At 38.9% G+C, this 15,490-nt stretch overlaps 1 protein-coding gene and 1 non-coding gene across 2 annotated transcripts in view; one reads left to right on the top strand and one right to left on the bottom strand.

Moving 5' to 3' along the window:
- Positions 1-15,490, bottom strand: part of ZNF804B (zinc finger protein 804B) — a 567,979-nt gene that overhangs the window by 315,062 nt on the left and 237,427 nt on the right.
- On the top strand, positions 1,123-1,231 carry LOC112446534 (U6 spliceosomal RNA). The gene has a single exon (XR_003034537.1). It is a non-coding gene; the product is annotated as a U6 spliceosomal RNA (small nuclear RNA).

Here is a 15,490-nt window from a genome sequence, read left to right as displayed (position 1 = left end):
TGAGAAATCTGTATGCAGGTCAGGAAGCAACAGTTAGAACTAGACATGGAACAATAGACTGGTTCCAAATAGGAAAAGGAGTTCATCAAGGCTGTATATTGTCACCCTGTTTATTTAACTTATATGCAGAGTACATCATGAGAAACACTGGATTGGAAGAAACACAAGCTGGAGTCAAGATTGCCGGGAGAAATATCAATAACCTCAGATATGCAGATGACACCCTTATGGCAGAAAGTGAAGAGGAACTAAAAAGCCTCTTGATGAAAGTGAAAGTGGAGAGTGAAAAAGTGGGCTTAAAGCTCAACATTCAGAAAACGAAGATCATGGCATCCGGTCCCATCACTTCATGGGAAATACATGGGGAAACAGTGGAAATAGTGTCAGGCTTTATTTTTCTGGGCTCCAAAATCACTGCAGATGGTGACTGCAGCCATGAAATTAAAAGACACTTACTCCTTGAAAGGAAAGTTATGACCAACTTAGATAGCATATTCAATAGCAGAGACATTACTTTGCCAACAAGGGTTCATCTAGTCAAAGCTATGGTTTTTCCTGTGGTCATGTATGGATGTGAGAGTTGGACTGTGAAGAACACTGAGAGCCGAAGAATTGATGCTTTTGAACTACGGTGTTGGAGAAAACTCTTGAGAGTTCCTTGGACTGCAAGGAGATCCAACCAGTCCATTCTGAAGGAGATTAGCCCTGGGATTTCTTTGGAAGGAATGATGCTAAAGCTGAAACTCCAGTACTTTGGCCGCCTCATGCGAAGAGTTGACTCATTGGAAAAGACCCTGATGCTGGGAGGGATTGGGGGCAGGAGGAGAAGGGGATGACAGAGGATGAGATGGCTGGATGGCATCACTGACTTTGCTGGACGTGAGTCTCAGTGAACTCTGGGAGTTGGTGATGGACAGGGAGGCCTGGTGTGCTGCGATTCATGGGATCGCTAAGAGTGGGACATGACTGAGTGACTGATCTGATCTAATCTGATCTCTGACAGTGCAAGTAGTATCTCTAGTTATATCTAGCAATAACCTATATTTTTCCTCTTTTTTAGGAAATAATCAAAGCAGCATTGACACAAACCATCTGAAAATTTAAAAACAAACACTAATTAATGTTTGCTTTGAAAGGACATATATTAAAATTGGAAAAATATAGACAGAAAAGATTAGCCTGGCCCCTGTGCAATGATGACATGCAAATTTTTAAAGCACTCCATATTTTTATCAAAAGGTAACTGGATTAAAATGTGGCATACATATACAACAGAATATTACTCAGACATAAAAAAGAATGAGATATTGCTGTTAGCAGCAAAATGGATGAGCCTAGAGAATACTATATTTGGTGAAGTAATCAAAGACAAATATTATATAACTTACATGTGGAATTTAAAAAATAATACAAATGAATTTATATACAAAACAGAAACAGACTCACAGACACAAAAAAGAAACTTATGGTTTGATCTCTGCTCCTTTTCTTATTAAATAAAGCTTTCCAATAACTAGTGTTATAATTAAGCATTTATGCTGTACACACATCAGTGAACACATATATTCTTGCCCATTTGAAAATGGTGTTTAAAATATATGCTCCTATGTCAAGTATCACTCTAGTGAAAGAGAAGAATAAATTTCTCTCATGTTGACCAACAATTCAGACAGTAACTTTGAATATCCACATCTCCATGTTTTCAAAAGAACAAATAAAGCTTTGATCTCTCTCTGGTGATATTTTATTTTCATTCCACATCTCATTTCTTTGTCATTTGAATTCATACTCTCATAATGTAAAGAGATTTTATTTTTCTTTTTATGGTGGTAAAACAGTTTTTAGTGTGTTCTTACTCCTTTAGCTACAGAGAAGTTTTGTTTAATACACCAATAAGAAATGTGTTCTCAAAATAAAATTAAAGTATGAAAAAGGAGGCCAATTGGTTCAGCAGTAAAGAATCCACCTGCAGTGTAGGAGTTGCAGTTTCCATCCCTGGGTTGGGAAGATCCCCTGGAGAAGGAAATGGCAACCCACTCCAGGATTCTTGCTTGGGAGATCTCAGGGACAGAGGAGACTGGCAGACTACAGTCCACAGGATTGCAAGAGTCAGACACGACTTAGCAACTAAACAACAATAACAATTCCTTACAAAGCCAAGTCTGTTGATGTTTATTATGTTTCTATCAGTAATATGTTAGGTTTTCAATCAACTCAAAGATATATAGACAAGATATATGATTTCTTTCTAGTGCTTAGAGTCCAGTAGGGGAGATAAGCCTTACACTTGAAACTTTTCCTTATAACAATGTAAAAATATAAATTCTATACAAATCAAACTCCTGTATGTGCACTCTGAAATAGGTGAGGCCGCATGGCTGATGTCATAAGGGTATGCTCGATTGCTTATTGAAAGAGCTTAAGCTGAAGGATGTTTTGAAATAGTTACAAATGTTTATTGTACAGAAGACAATGACATACAAATGTAAGAATTAAGCATTTGAGGATTATGTAAATAACCATCTTCTGGGAAAAGCATAGGAAAAAAACCCAAGCTGTACTACACAGAGCTATTTGATGGAGGACTTTGAATAATAGACTCAAAAAGAGGAAATGACTTCAATTATTTCAAGTTAAGAAAGTATCACCATTATTTAAGAAATGATTTGCTTGGAAATGAGGTACCACTTAAGTTTATTTAGTAAGTACGTTTGTCTTTGTTCAACTTCATTCAACTTTAAGCCCACTTATCTTCTGTAGAATGAAATCGCCCTAACATAGGATCTTAAGGTCTAGAACTAGATTTAGGGGGAGAAGAAAAGATAAGCATCAAGCTCCGGAAGTACACTGTGATGAGGGCAAATGCAGCCTGGTATTTAAGGTGAGTCAGAGGTAAATGCCAGAAGAGATACATCAAGTAAAAGTGATACACTGTGTAGAGAGCAAACAAAGAAAAATATAGTAAGATGTTAGCAACAGGGAATAAAGCAAGCTACAGAGCAGAGCAAGGCAAACAAGAGCTGGAATTTGTTTATGTACTGGAATCCTTGGTGTTTCATTTTACTGGATACATGGTTCTTAAGTATATTGTGTGTTTCATTTTACTGGTGTTTCATTTACTTGGTGTATACTTGGTGTTTCATTTTACTGGATACATGTTTCTTAAGTATACTGTGTGTGTGTGAGTGTGTGTGTGTGTGTGTGTGTGTGTATGTGTACTCTCAGTTGTGTCCAACTCTTTGCAACCCTAGGACTCTAGGACCCTGCTAGGCTCCTCTGTCCATGAGGTTTCCCAACAAGGATACTGAAGTGGGTTGCCATTTCCTCCTCCAGCGGATCTTCCCAACCCAGGGACTGAACCCGTGTCTCCCGGGTCTCCTGCATTGGCAAGAAGACTCTTTACCACTAAACCACTGAAATGCTCATCATTTGTGTAGGCAGTAAGCATCAGGCACTTTGGAAAGGAATTTGATTTCACTCCTTAAGAAGCTAAACACAAAAAGCTAGAAAATAGACTGGTATTATTTTCTAAAAATAGATTATTTGTGCTGTGGGGCAGGAAGGAAATTCCACAATTAATAAAAATATGGTGAATCACAAATCATTAGTAGTCATTAGTGCCACAAGAGAATTGGAGGTATGAGAAGGAAATAAATTGAATGAGGATGTTCAAAAATATTTATTATCGGAATAGGGACTAGAAAAAGGGAGAAGGAATTTAAACAATTAGGCCTTCTAAGCTGGCTATATTGCTTTAATATTACATTAATGTATTGTATGAATATCAGAATCTTTGTTTGCCAGAACTTGGATATGCCCTGTTACCTTTTTATGAATTGTGGATCCATCCAAAGAAAAAAAATACTGGAAATTATATTTCCATTTACGTGGGAATATTTGAGGCACAGGGTGCATTATAGTGAAGGAATACTTACGTTTATTGGCTCCTATTAGAAGAAAAATGTATCATCCATAATGTTTTTTATTTACATCTAAATTTACTTCTGCTTCCAATCTATTCATTTTGGCATGTATGCAATCAGTTTGTCAACAAGAAAGAATCAATAAATCATCCATGGTGGGTATAGAACTATTTTATAATGCTAAAGGGTCTGTGGTCGCTGTACCTGTTACAGTCTTCTAGTATTTCTGATCCTTGCCCTTTATATAAGGTATATTGATTCACATCTTCCTATTAAAACAGGACATACAACCTTTCCTGGTGGTTCAGATGGTAAAGAACTTGCCTGCAATGCAAGAGACCCAGGTTCAATCTCTGGGTCAGAAAGATCCCCTGGAGAAAGAAATGGCAACCCACTCTAGTACTCTTGCCTGGAAAATCCCATGGACAGAGGAGCCTGGCAGATTACAGTTCATGGGGTTGTAAAGAGTCAGACACAACTGAGTGACTTCACTTTTTCAACTATTTTAGAGCATGAATTTTTGTGCTTCTTCCTTTTTCTGTAATGGTAGTCCTACTAAGCCAAAGATGCAAGGTTAAGGAACTCAGACACTTGAACTGGTCACAGAGGAGTTTCTGCTGTGTGCTGTGTACAGAAGTCCCTGCAAATAAGGAAGAGTCACCAGATTTCCCTCACTACCCTTCATATATCTACACACAATGGCCTGCATCTCACAGAAGCTGCCCTCTCCTAGTTCATGGACCGCTGCCAAGTAGAGTACACGCAGGAAAGAGCAAGATTTCAGTAAATTAAATTTTTAAATAAAAATAAATTTATATTTTCAAAAAATGGCTTTTAATTTAGTTTTTTTTTATTTAATTTAATTTTTTAACTTTACAATATTGTATTGGTTTTGCCATATATCAAAATGAATCTGCCACAAGTATACATGTGTTCCCCATCCTGAACCCTCCTCCCTCCTCCCTCCCCATACCATCCCTCTGGGTCGTCCCAGTGCACCAGCATCCAGTATCGTGGCAACTTGTTTCGTTTATGATATTATACATGTTTCAATGCCATTCTCCCAAATCATCCCACCCTCTCCCTCTCCCACAGAGTCCAAAAGACTGATCTATACATCAGTGTCTCTTTTGCTGTCTCGTACACAGGGTTATTGTTACCATCTTTCTAAATTCCATATATATGCGTTAGTATACTGTATTGGTGTTTTTCTTTCTGGCTTACTTCACTCTGTATAATAGGCTCCAGTTTCATCCACCTCATTAGAACTGATTCAAATGTGTTCTTTTTAATGGCTGAGTAATACTCCCTTGTGTATATGTACCACAGCTTTCTTATCCATTCATCTGCTGATGGGCATCTAGGTTGCTTCCATGTCCTGGCTATTATACACAGTGCTGCGATGAACATTGGGGTACACGTGTCTCTTTCAATTCTGGTTTCCTCGTTGGGTATGCCCAGCAGTGGGATTGCTGGATCATAAAGCAGTTTTTTAAGGAATCTCCACACTGTTCTCCATAGTGGCTGTACTAGTTTGCATTCCCACCAACAGTGTAAGAGGGTTCCCTTTTCTCCACACCCTCTCCAGCATTTATTTCTTATAGATTTTTGGATCGCAGCCATTCTGACTGGTGTGAAATAGTGGTTTTGATTTGCATTTCTCTGATAATGAGTGATGTTGAGCATTTTTTCATGTGTTTGTTAGCCATCTGTATGTCTTCTTTGGAGAAATGTCTATTTAGTTCTTTGGCCCATTTTTTGATTGGGTCGTTTATTTTTCTGGAGTTGAGCTGTAGGAGTTGCTTGTATATTTTTGAGATTAGTTGTTTGTCAGTTGCTTCATTTGCTGTTATTTTCTCCCATTCTGAAGGCTGTCTTTTCACCTTGCTTATAGTTTCCTTTGTTGTGCAGAAGCTTGTAAGTTTAATTAGGTCCCATTTGTTTATTTTTGCTTTTATTTCTAATATTCTGGGATGTGGGTCATAGAGGATCCTGCTGTGATGTATGTTGGAGAGTGTTTTGCCTATGTTCTCTTCTAGGAGTTTTATAGTTTCTGGTCTTACGTTTAGATCTTTAATCCGTTTTGAGTTTATTTTTGTGTATGGTATTAGAAAGTGTTCTAGTTTCATTCTTTTGCAAGTGGTTGACCAGTTTTCCCAGCACCACTTGTTAAAGAGATTGTCTTTAATCCATTGTATATTCTTGCCTCCTTTGTCAAAGATAAGGTGTCCATATGTGCATGGATTTACCTCTGGGCTTTCTATTTTGTTCCATTGATCTATTTTAAAGGATTACATCCTTTAAAAATTAACTTCTTTATAAAATGAGTGAGATGGTGGATTTTTTTCTTGATAGAAACACAAATGTTTAATGGTTTTGCATACCAATATAAAGCTAGCAGATGTGGTGAAATTCCAGCAGAACTATTCAAATTGCTAAAGTATGATGCCATCAAGATTTTGCATTCATTATGTCAGCAAATCTGGAAAACCCAGCAAGGGCCAAAGGACTGGAAAACATCAGTCCTCATACCCAATTCCCAAGAAAGGTAGTACCAAAGAGTGTGCTAACCATCAGACAGTTACACTTATCTCCCATGCTAGTAAAGTCATGCTTAAAATCTTGCATGCTAGGCTTCAGCATTATATGAACCAAGAACTTCCAGATGTCCAAGCTGGGTTTAAAAAAGGAAGAGGAACGAGAAATCAAATTGCCAATGTTCTCTGGATTATAGAAAAGCAAGGGAATTTCAAAAACATTTATCTCTGTTTCATTGACTATGCTATAAAACCTTTGACTGTGTGTATCCTGACAAACTGTGGAAAGCTATTCAGTTTAGTTCAGTTCAGTCGCTCAATCGTGTCCGACTCTTTGCGACCCATGAATCGCAGCACACCAGGCCTCTCTGTCCATCACCAACTCCCAGAGTTCACTCAGACTCATGTCCATCGAGTCAGTGATGCCATCCAGCCATCTGATTCTCTGTCGTCCCCTTCTCCTCCTTCCTCCAATCCCTCCCAGCATCAGAGTCTTTTCCAATGAGTCAACTGTTCGCATGAGGTGGCCAAAGTACTGGAGTTTCAGCTTTAACATCATTCCTTCCAAAGAACACCCAGGACTGATCTCCTTTAGAGTGGAAAGCTATTAGAGAGATGTTAATACCATACAATCTTATCTGTTTCCTGAAAACCCATATGCAGGTCAAGAAACAACAGTTAGAACTCTATATGGAGCCACTGATTGGCTCAAAATGGAGAAAGGAGTCTGCTGTCACCCTGTTTGTTTAACTTATATGCTAAGCACATCATGAGAAATGCTAGACTGGATGAATTACAAGTTGGAATCAAGATAGGAAGGAGAAACATCAACAATGTCAGATATGTGGATCAGTCAGTTCAGTTGCTCAGTCATGTCTGACTCTTTGCAACCCCATGGATTGAAATATTCCAGGCTTCCCTGCCCATCAACAACACCCAGAGCTTGCTCGAACTTGTGTCCATCAAGTCATTAATGCCATCCAACCATCTCAACCTCTGTCATCCCCTTCTCCTCCTGCCTTCAATCTTTCCCAGCATCAGGGTCTTTTCTAATGAGTCAGTTCTGTGCATCAGGTGGCCAAAGTATTGGAGCTTCAGCTTCAGCATCAGTCCTTCCAGTGAATATTCAGGACTGATTTCCTTTAAAACTGACTGGTTTATCTCCTTGCAATTCTAGGGACTCTCAAGAGTCTTCTCCAACACAGTTCAAAAGCATCAATTCTTTGGTGCTCAGCTTTCTTTATGCAGATAATGCCACTCAAATGGCAGAAAGTAAAGAGGAACTAAAGAGCCTCTTGATGAGGGTGAAGGAGGAGAGTAAAAGAGCCAGTTTAGGACTAAATATTTAAAAAACTAATATCATGGCATCTGGCCCCATTACTGCATGGCAAATAGAAGGGAGAAAGCTGGAAATAGTGACAGATTTCCTCTCCTGGGCTCCAAAATCACTGCAGATGCAGACATGAAAACAGAAGACAATTGCTTCTTGGCAGGAAAGCGATGATAAACTTAGACAGTCTGTTGAAAAGCAGAGACATTACTTTGCTAACAAATGTCCATGTAAGTCAAGGCTATGGTCTTCCCAGTGGTTAGGTACAGTTATGAGAGTTGGATCATAAAGAAGGCAGAGCACTGAAGAATTGATTTCTTCAAACTCTGGTGCTGGAGAAGACTCCTGAAAGTTCCTTGGACAGCAAGCAAGGAGATCAAACCAGTCAATCATAAGGGATATCAATCCTGAATATTCACTGGAAAGACTGATGTTGAAGCTGAAATTCCAATATTTTGGTCATCTGATGCAAACAGATGACTCATTGGAAAAGTCCCTGATGATGGGAAAAGAAGAGGGCAGGAGAAGAGGATCACAAGGAGGCCTAGTGTGACCCCTCTTTCCATGGGGTCGCAAAGAGTCGGACACAACTGGGCAACTGAAGAACAACAACAATAAAAATCTGATTCCCAATATTTTTGGAAAAATGTTAGTCATTCATCCATATACCTTTAAACCTCTACTACAGACTATAGAATGTTTAAAATAGAGATATTCTTTTTTTTTTATTGTAGATTGATAATGATTCATGTTTCTATTCATTTATTTTCCTTTTCAAAATTTATATACAGCAAAATTCACCATTTTGGGTGCACAGTTACATTAACCTGTACACAGACATAGATTCTTTTAACCACCAACACTGAGAGGATACAAAATGATCCCAACACCCCCCAAAATTCCATCCTTTGAATTCAAATTCTTTCTATGCTGCTTATTTCTTTCTTTTCTTTTTAAACTTGGCTGTGCCGGGATTCAGTTGCAGCACTCAGGATCTTTAGTTACAGCATATGGTTCTTTTTAGTTGCATGTGCCCCCTCCAATTCTTTTTTTTTTTTAATTTTATTTTATTTTTAAACTTTACAATATTGTATTAGTTTTGCCAAATATTGAAATGAATCCACCACAGGTATACCTGTGTTCCCCATCCTGAATCCTCCGCCCTCCTCCCTCCCCATACCTTCCCTCTGGGTCGTCCCAGTGCACCAGCCCCAAGCATCCAGTATCATGCATTGAACCTGGACTGGCGACTCGTTTTGGAGATTTGGGAGAATAGCAGTAAAATAGAGATATTCTGATGTCTGCAAAATGGAAAGTTTAACGTGATAAAACTGTAACTCTTGGTACTCATTTAGACAGTCAAGTGAAAACTATGAATGAAGGGAAAGGATTTTTCTGATAGATTTAAAAACCATTTCAACATTGGGTTAATTTCAAGGCAAACCATTCACTGAATGCATATGTATTTATACAAACACATACACATATACATATATAATGTGTGTGTGTATACACACATACACACACACATACAGACATATTTCACCCATGTCCTTAAGAAAATCATCTTCTAATCAGAGGGATGAACATGCAGTAGACAACTTCAATAAAACTGTAAGTGCTATACTTATAATTATTAAAAAGGTTATTGGAATTTAGAAGAGAAAGATACTGTCTACTTATTAAAGAAAACAACATACAGTTCAGTTCAGTTCAGTCACTTAGTCATATCTGACTCATTGCGACCCCATGGACTGCAGCTTGCCAAGCTTCCCTGGGTTTATTCAAACTCATGTCAATCACGTCGGTGATGGCATCCAACCATTTTATCCTCTGTCATCCCTTTCTCCTCCCACCTGCAATCTTTCCCAGCATCAGGGTCTTTTCTAATGAGTCAGTTCTTTGCATCAGGTGGCCAAAGTATTGGAGTTTCAGCTTCAGCAACAGTCCTTCCAATGAATATTCTGGACTGATTTCCTTTCAGATGGACTGGTTGGATCTCCTTGCAGCACAAGGGACTCTCAAGAGTCTTTTACAGCACCACAGTTCAAAAGCATCAATTCTTCAGTGCTCAGCTTTCTTTATAGTTCAATTCTCACATCCATACCTGACTACTGGAAAAACCATAGCTTTGACTAAAGCTATGGGCCTTTGTTGGCAAAGTAATGTCTCTGATTTTTAATATGCTGTCTAGGTTGGTCATAACTTTTCTTCCAAGGGGCAAGCACCTATTAATTTCATGGCTGCAGTAACCATCTGGAGTGATTTTGGAGCCCCCAAAATAAAATCTGTCACTGTTTCCCCATCTATTTGCCATGAAATGATGGGACCAGATGCCATGATCTTAGTTTTCACTCTCTTCTTTCACTTTCATCAAGAGGCTCTTTAGTTCTTTTTTGCTTTCTGCCATAAGTATGGTGTCATCTGCATATCTGAGGTTATTATATTTCTCCCAGCAATCTTGATTACAGCTTGTGCTTCATCCAGTCCAGCATTTCTTATGATGTACTCTTCATATAAATTAAATAAGCAAGGTGACAATATACAGCCTTGATGTACTCCTTTCCCGATTTGGAACGAATCTGTTATTCCATGTCCAGTTCTAACTGTTGCTTCTTGACCTGCATACAGCTTTCTCAGGAGGCAGGTCAGGTGGTCTGGTATTCCCATCTCTTTAAGAATTTTTCACAGTTTGTTGTGATCCACACAGTCAGAGGCTTTGTTATAATCAATAAAGCAGAAGCGGATGTTTTTCCTGAACTCTCTTGCTTTTTCGATGATCCCAGCGGATGTTGGCAATTTAATCTTTGGTTCCTCTGCCTTTTCTAAATCCAGCTTGAACATCTGGAAGTGCATGGTTCATGCACTGTTGAAGCCTGGCTTGGGGAATTTTGAGCATTACTTTGGTAGTGTGTGATGTGAGTGAAATTGGGCATTAGTTTGAACATTCTTTGGCTTTGCCTTTCTTTTGGATTGGAATGAAAACTGGCCTTTTCCAGTCCTATGGCCACTGCTGAGTTTTCCAAATTTGCTGGCATATTGAGTGCAGCACTTTCACAGCATCATCTTTTAGGATTTGAAGTAGCTCAACTGGAATTCCATCACCTCCACTACCTTTGTTGTGGTGATGCTTCCCACTTGACTTCACATTCCAGGATGTCTGGCTCTAGGTAAGTGATCATACCATTGTGATTATCACCACACAGAGGTACATCAAATAGCTTGAGTCATTTATTTCCACATGGCTGACTTGGAATGTAATAGTCAAGGATACTTTCCATTGACCCAACCAATGCTTTGCATCATTACTTGTGTCTGAACCACTCAAGAAGTCTAAGAGAAAAAGGACTACTCAGAAGTCTGTCACATATATAGAAGAAACAGCTAAATAGCGTCCAGTTTCATAGAATGTACTATAATTAAATAATAACTAAAAAATGATACAACATATCTAATGGTATCTGAGTCTAAGAACAGCACTGAACTGGCCAATCAACAAAAAGCAATTTGAGAGGCAATACATTTAAAAGTACTAAGATTTGCAGCATGAAAATTACACTGCTCCATTAAGAAAGAATGGCGGCTTATTCAAAAATAAGCTGCCAACAGACAGTATTTACTCCTATGTAAAATTCTTATAGATTTCAATTTGTACAAGCTGAGCAGACCGTCTCTAACTAACTCAAAAGAACAAATTTTCTCACATTGCTGTTCCAGAGTAGAGGCTGCACAGTGAGGTAGAAAAGAATAGACTTGAAAGTCAGAAAACCTATCCTTGGATTTCACTTGCTGGAAGAGGAAATTCAGTATGTTGTTTCTTAGGATTCTCCTTTGAAAAAAGCAGACAATAATAGCCTTTGGGCTTCTTAGGTGGCCCATTCAGTATAGAATCCACATGCAATGCAGGAGACCTGCGTTTGATCTCTGGGTCGGGAAGATACCCTGGAGAAGGAAATGGCAAAATACTCCAGTAATCTTACCTGGGAAATCACAGAGGAACCTAGCAGTCCCTGGGGTTATAGTCATTACAATGACTTGGACATGACTTAGAGACTAAACCACCATCACCCTATGTTTCTTGGGCTTCCCAGGTGGTGCAGTGGTAAAGAATCCACTTGACAATATAGGAGACATAGGTGACGTGGGATCAGTTCCTAGGTTAGAAAGATCCCCTGGAGGAGGAAATAGCAACCCAATCTAGTATTCTGGCCTGGAGAATCTCACGGACAGAGGAATCTGGCAGGCTACAGCCCATGGGGTCTCAAAGAGTCGGACACAACAGAACACTCATAGGTTTTAATAAGAATCAACAGGCTATTAGACATATAACCCAAAATGTTAAAATTGTAACTTTCCCTAAGTTGCCAAGATTTGTTAGTTATGACATACCAAAGATACATTGCCAAATAATAAATCTGTAATGGAAGTGACCAAGAATCAGTTTCAGAAATCCCTCAGGAATCCCTCAGTCAGATAGAGATCAAAATAAAAAATGCTGGTCAATAGGAATATAAGGTAAAGCCATACATGCAATTTGAAAGTTTCCAGTAGTCACATTAAAAAGAATAAAAACAACAAAGGTGAAAATAATTTAATAATATATTTTATTGGACTCAATAGATTTAATAGCATTTCAACATGTAATACACATAAAAATTATGTGATGTTTGCATCTTCAATACTAAATCTGAAATTAGGTGTGTATTCTATATTCATATGCACATGTCAATGCAGAGCACAATTCATGTGTGTGATAATACCACATGACCATACTGTAGTATCAGATAGAGTAAGGACTAACACAGTGGTTCTCAAAGTGTAATTCCTGTACTATATCACCTGGGAACTTGGTTAGAAGTACAGATTCTCAGACTCATTCCAGATATATTGAATAAGAAATTCTTGAGGTGAGAGCTAGCATTCTGTGTTTTAACAAGCTCTTCAGTTAATTAGGATATCTACTAAAGTTTGAGCACCACTAGTTTAAAACAGCATGATTCTCAAATACTGATATGGATGCACATCACTTAGGGAGCTTGCTAAGTGTGGAATTTGGTTCATAGGTCCCATGTGGGGCCTGAACTATTTCATTTTTAATAAGCTTCCAGTTAAAAAAAGCTACCAGGTACAAAAAAGATCATGACCCAGATGACCATGATGGTGTGATCACTCACCTAGAGCCAGACATCCTGGAATATGAAGTCAAGTGGGCCTTAGGAAGCATCACTATGAACAAAGCTAGTGGAGGTGGTGGAATTCCAGTTGAGCTATTTCAAATTCTAAAAGATGATGCTGTTAAAGTGCTACACTCAATATGCCAGCAAATATGGAAAACTCAGCAATGGCCACAGGACTGGAAACGGTCAGTTTTCATTCCAATCCCAAAAAAAGGTAATGCCAAAGAATGTTCAATCTACCACACAATTGCACTCATCTCACACGCTAGCAAAGTAATGCTCAAAATTCTCTAAGCCAGGCTTCAACAGTACATGAACCATGCACTTCCAGATGTTCAAGCTGGATTTAGAAAAGGCAAAGAACCAGAGATCAAATTTCCAACATCCATTGGATCATAGGAAAAGCAAGATAACACTGTGGAAAATTCTTCAATAAATACCTGATCACATGACCTGCCTCCTGAGAAATCTGTATGCAGGTCAAGAAGCAACAGTTATAACCAGACATGGAACAACAGACTGGTTCCGAATCGGGAAAGGAGTACATCAAGGCTGTATACTGTCACCCTGCTTATTTAACTTATATGCAGAGTACATCAGGTGAAATGCTGGGCTGGATGAAGATTTTAATTAAGGTGGAATCAAGCTGGAGTTAAGACTGCTGAGAGAAATATCAATAACCTCAGATATGTAAATACCACCACACTGGCAGAAATTTAAGAGGAACTGTAGAGCCTCTTGATGAAAGTAAAAGAAGAGAGTGAAAAAAACTGGCTTAAAACTCAACATTCAATAAATTAAGATCATGGCATCTGGTCCCATCACTTCATGGCAAATAGGGAAACAATGGGAATGGAAAGAATTCATTTTGGGGGGCTTCAAAATCACTGCAGGTGATGACTGCAGCCATGAAATTAAAAGATGCTTACTCCTTGGAAGAAAAGCTATGACCAACTTAGACAGCATAATAAAAAAAGAGACATTACTTTGCTGACAAAGGTCTGTCTAGTCAAGCTATGGTGTTTCCAGTAGTCATGTATGAATGTGAGAGTTGAACTAGAAAGAAAGCTGAATACAGAAGAACTGATGTTTTTGAACTGTGCTGTTGGAGAAGACTCTTGAGAGTCCCTTGGACTGCAAGGAGAGCCAACCAGTTCATCCTAAAGGAAATCAGTCCTGTACATTCATTGGAGAGACTGATGCTAAAGTTGAAACTCCAATATTTTGGGCATCTGATATGAAGAAATGACTCATTGGAAAAGACCTTGATGCTGGGAAAGATTCAAAGCAGGAGAAGGGGATGACAGAAGATGAGATGGTTAGATGGCATCGCTGATGTGATGGACATGAGTTTAAGGAGGCTCTGGGAGTTGATGGTGGGCAGGGAAGCCTTGTGTGCTGCAATCCATGGGGTCGCAAAGAGTCAGAGATGACTGAGCGACTGAACTGAAGCTTCCAGTAATGTGGATGCTGTTGATCCAGATGATACTTAAGTTAATCAGGGACTGAGCAGTGGTGCTCAACCCCAGTGTAATCCCCAGGGTTGAGAACACAGGTCTATAATCTGAAAGAGGCTAGGGAGAGTTTTATAAGGCAGATTATTGGAGAAAGAACTGCAAGTCCCATCCTCCCTTGGTAGGCTATAATGTCATTTGTACTTCTTTCATCTAAAGCTTAGTAAGGGTAACTTTAAGGAGGCTTCTTGAAGAATTTGTGATAGTTCTCCTGCAGTTGGGAGGACTTGGTGTTCCATCTTCAAGTTCCTGCCCATGATACCTGTAGTAATAGGAATGATGGCAGTGAGTTTACTCTGGCAGGGGAGCCAAGGTGAGTTGGTGCCTGGGAATAAATTCCCTTTTAAGGTGGATAAATGGATGTTTGTGATTTTCTGTGGTCCAAATACGAACACCGAAGAAATGAAAACTTACGTCAAAACACCTTTAGTCCTGACCAAGAGGATTACATGAAAGCTACAACAGGATTTCACAGCCAGATCCTGGATTCAGTGGAGCAGAGAAAACTGGTGGAAGATGGCTGGTCATCCAAGAGCCCCAGCCAGAAAGAGAAAAACAAATATCATATGATATCACTTATACATTGAATCTTTATATATATCTATACATACATACATACATATATGAATAAACGTATTTACAAAACAGAGATAGACCCACAGACATAGAAAACAATCTTATAGTTTCTAAAGTGGAAAGGTGGAGGAGGGATAAACTAGGAGTTTGGGATTAATAGGTACACACTACTTTATATAAAGAGATGGTTGGAAGACACCACGGATTCAATGGACATGTACTTAGGGCAAACTCTGGGAGACGGTGAAGTACAGGGAGGCCTAGCGTGCTGCAGTCCAAGAGGTTACAAAGAGTCCATGACTTGGCGAATGAACAACAGCAACACCCTATATATCAATGACCTTCTGTATAGCACATGGAAATATACTCAAGAACAAACACACACAAAAAAAAAGAGAGAGAGAGAGCCTCAGTGCTATTCTGGGAATTACAG

Source organism: Bos taurus, chromosome 4 (assembly GCF_002263795.3).
Source record: "Bos taurus isolate L1 Dominette 01449 registration number 42190680 breed Hereford chromosome 4, ARS-UCD2.0, whole genome shotgun sequence".
NCBI classification, from domain to species: Eukaryota; Metazoa; Chordata; class Mammalia; order Artiodactyla; family Bovidae; genus Bos; species Bos taurus.
Note: the sequence above shows the minus strand (reverse complement) of the source record. Positions and strands in the feature narration are given on the sequence as shown.